The sequence below is a fragment of the Stegastes partitus genome, unplaced genomic scaffold (genome assembly GCF_000690725.1).
Source record: "Stegastes partitus isolate 25-593 unplaced genomic scaffold, Stegastes_partitus-1.0.2 Scaffold50, whole genome shotgun sequence".
Lineage (NCBI taxonomy): Eukaryota > Metazoa > Chordata > Actinopteri > Pomacentridae > Stegastes > Stegastes partitus.
Window position 1 is genome coordinate 686,512 of NW_007577781.1, and position 4,018 is coordinate 690,529.

At 40.6% G+C, this 4,018-nt stretch overlaps 2 non-coding genes across 2 annotated transcripts; both read left to right on the top strand.

Annotated features, from left to right (window-relative positions):
* The first annotated feature begins 3,398 nt into the window (after positions 1 to 3,398).
* Positions 3,399 to 3,471, top strand: trnak-cuu (transfer RNA lysine (anticodon CUU)). Its single transcript has one exon. It is a non-coding gene; the product is annotated as a tRNA-Lys (tRNA).
* Positions 3,472 to 3,645: 174 nt separating this feature from the next.
* trnak-cuu (transfer RNA lysine (anticodon CUU)) lies at positions 3,646 to 3,718 on the top strand. The gene has a single exon. It is a non-coding gene; the product is annotated as a tRNA-Lys (tRNA).
* The last annotated feature ends 300 nt before the right edge of the window (positions 3,719 to 4,018 follow it).

Below are 4,018 nucleotides of genomic sequence, written 5' to 3' on the forward strand. Positions count from 1 at the left end.
GCTTAGTTTAACCTTCTGAACGGTTATTGAGCAAAATCAGACTTCTTAGTCTGAAACATCATCTCAGATGTCAGCTACCAATAACTGATCATGCGAATGTTACCCATCAGTGCTGTCGTATATGGGTTAACTTTGATTCTTTCAGTGAAAGATCAGTCAAGAGTCCTTTTTACGGCACCAAAGAAATAAATAAAAATCCACCTATAGTCCATCTATAAATTCCTACTTTGATTATGATTTTACAGTGTTTTTTTTTTTTTTTTTTTGTCACAGTTCGAAAGCTGTTTGTGAGGCCTCAAGATGAAGAAGGAGACCTTTGGAGCCTGGTCTCCTGAGGCAGTAGATGGGTATTAGGGTGGGAGGGCTGCAGAAGCAAAAACTTGGTTGTGGGAGGAGTTCGAGGAGCCTACAGAGAAGGACTTTCAGTTGGCCTTTGGGGAGGGTTCTGGCAAATCGTTTGACCTGTCAGGAAGGGAAAGCAGAGGAAGAACTGTTGACCCATATTGGAGATACTGTTGGGTGATGGAAAGAGCACTTTGAGGAGCTCCTTGGCCTGGTTATAATGTCCTCTGCTTAGGCAGAGTCTGAAGAATCAGCCTTGACCTTATCCATGGCAGAGGTTGTTGGAGAAAATGGTTGAAAATATTTAGTTGCTTATTCAGCGAGAACTGGAGGTTTCAGTTTTAGTATCAGTGTATTTTAACCTTAATGGCTGATTAGCATTGCTTAGCTACACCACTCTGGGCGGTTTATGAGGTTTAAGACCAAACCAAATTTTGACGAAATCTCACCATTTTAAGCTGAAATTGTATTGATATTCCTGTACAATAGTACATCACAGGTGAGCAGTTCAAGGACCTACAGAAGTTGAAAACCAGATGATTCATCCTCTTATACAGTTTCTAGCTTTGATAAAAGATGTATTTTTGAGCAAGGTTTTAAAGATAATATGTCTTTTTAACTCGTCGGCAGGTTTTGGTGCTCAAAGGATTAATAGACTTGTGTAAGAATGGTCTCGATGTTTAAATCTAACTTTGTGCAGCATTTTTTTTTAAATGAACTTTTGTTAAATTGATATAACATTCAAGAAACTATTATGCAACCAATGCTTTACATCCAAACCTGCTGTTGCCAGTGATACCAAGAGAAACACAGTGTACACCTCGCAATTGAGCTGCAGCTGTGTTTCCAAAGCAGGCGTTGTCCTGAGGCAGCACTTCCATGCTGTGATTAAGCCTGTTACCATCAAGGCAAAGACAATATAAACGTCTCGCTTTGGTTGATAAATGCTGTTGCCTTGCCGTTGTCATAAAAACGGCTAAAGGATGTATAGAAACCTTCTCAGATCCTTTCAAATGTTCCAGTTTGTTTTGGTTTTTTTTGTTCCAAACAGCATGTGGGAGTTTTTCCTCCCATCTATGAGCATGTAATGAATAGCCTCTTTGTTTTCCCCCTCGCTTGTTACCACAGTGTATCAAAATGAAAACAAAAAAAAAATGAGTGTGATTTACTGGCATTCATTTCAGGCCGAAAGGCAATAAAGGGAGAGAATTTCAAAGATGTGTAGACGTTTTATATTGCTTTACATACAACTGGATACTTTAGCACTTTAGGTGCTGTCTGCAAAATAAAAGAAATCCAATTTTATCCACAGTGTGTGTTCCCCAAACCATTTTCTGTCTCCCTTTGCTTCTTTCTTTCTCATACACACACACACGCAGAAACACTTGCAAGCATTATACACCTCCAGACAGCAATTACCGTGCAGCAGATGTTGACTTGAGAGGAGAACAGCTGATGCACACACTCACACACACACACACGTGTTCATACACAATAAAAGACACTCAAATCAGGGTTTAAGGACATCAGCTTTTTCCTTTTTTTTTTTTTCCCAACTTAACTCAGTGAGAGTAATAGGAGTTTATGCCAGCTTTTCTGATGTCCCCTGTGTCATCTCTGAAAGCCTCCAGCCCCCTACAGGGTGTCCTTGACCTGAACGCTGGGAAGCACCGCTTTAAAATATAAGGTATCCCTTTTTTTTTTTTTTTTTGCTACACAGGCATCAAACTTTCATCCTGCAGCACACTGGGCCCTGTGAAATGTGTGACACTTTATAGGGACAAAATCTCATTATGTAGCGCAGCGGGGAGTTGTCATCACCTGCCTTCGCTGCTGTAAAGATGAAAGCTGGTCATATTTTAATGATGGCGATATCGTCGTGTAATTGCGTCGTAATGATTTGTATTATGGTAATACGATACGGAGCGGTGACATTCGTTTGATATGCGTTACGGTAGGCCTGTATATCATTTACTTTAAGGTTGTTAAGGTTACATTTTTAGGCGTTATTGATGTTAATGCTAACTCGGATGTCACCTAAAGCCACACATCGCATGCGGTGTAACCTTTATGATTAACATTTACTCGTTAATGTCAAACTCTCATTTGAATGGTCATGTGGAAAGCACACATGGCTTCGCTGCTTTGCCGTCAAGTGTGCATAGACAGATAAAGCGTTTCCAGCTGAAATGGTTCTGATTGTGAATAAATTAAAGATTGTTAGCGCTTTTGGAAGCCATGGCAACTCTTTCCTTTCGTCCTCCGGTGAAGGCTGAAATCATGTTTGTGTGTTCATGACATCTTCCTGCCACAAAAAAAGTAGACACTTGGCCCCGAGAGTTACTTGTGCATTTATAGCAGCAGGGCCGAGCCAGTCGGTTCACTCAGTAGTCAACACTTCTTATCTAACTGCTTCATTGTCAGTTATGGGCTCTAAATTATTTTGTCATTCTTGCGCTCAATCCTGTCGTTTTATTGTCTGATTCATGAATGGCACAAAAATTAATTGTAACATGTTGTGAGAATTAGTTGCCTCAGAAGGGAGTTTGAAGTTCCTTACGTAGAGCTAATGACTTGAAAATTTGGATCAGAGTCCACTGAAACGTGACAGTCATGTCAAGATCTGGTAATCACTGATGAGTTAGGACATGCTCATAGTGGGGGCTGGTGTTGAAGTTCATTGTTGCTCAGTGGGGCCTCAGACCTTTTTCCCCAATGTGGGGCTTAAACTTACAATCCTGAAATTAGGAGTCTCATGCTCTACCGACAGAGCTAATGGAGATTTGTTTGTTGTCCATTTTTCAAGCTGTGGCTTTACTGGTCACTGTCAAATCATTACTACTTGTATTTGACAGAAATTGTACATTAATAGGGATGAGTGGATCAAAGGATCTGGTGAGTGCTTTTTTTGGGGGGGGGNGCAAACTCCACACAGAAAGATCCCAGGTGTCCACACCAGAACGCGAACCGGCGACCTTCTTGCTAAGAATATTCAACAAATGCACTTAGTTTAAATTTACAGTTCCAAAAATGGCTGTCAGGTGACCTTAAATGTAGCCCGGTTAGCTCAGTCGGTAGAGCATGAGACTCTTAATCTCAGGGTCGTGGGTTCGAGCCCCACATTGGGCGGTAAAGTTATCATTCTGTGTCATAATTGAGCAATAATTATCTTCACCATGTATCTCTAAGTAGGTACCCAATCTTGCTGCTGTTGTGAGTCTAAATTTTGCACTATATTAAAATTTTGATAGTGACAGTCATGAGGTCACAACTAAAAAAAACTCCTTTTGCATATAAAAAATAGCCCGATTAGCTCAGTCGGTAGAGCATGAGACTCTTAATCTCAGGGTCGTGGGTTCGAGCCCCACATTGGGCGCTCCAGAGCTTTAGTTGAGCAAAACTTATAACCAAACATTGATGCCAGCAAAGGACATATATGGGTGAGAATCTTATGTTCTTAATCAGGCACTTATGAGCTTCCACTGAGAAAAAGTCTTCTTCAAAATGTCATCTTCAGTGCTCAAAGTACATCACAGGGCTGTCATATGTGGGTGAGTTCTTGTTTCCAAACATCTGTCCTGAGTTCCTTCCTTCTATTTCTTTGGCCAGATAAATTTCAAAACTTTGTATGAATCTTCTAGCAAATACAAGCACTGTCTTGCAATTTGTATTATTC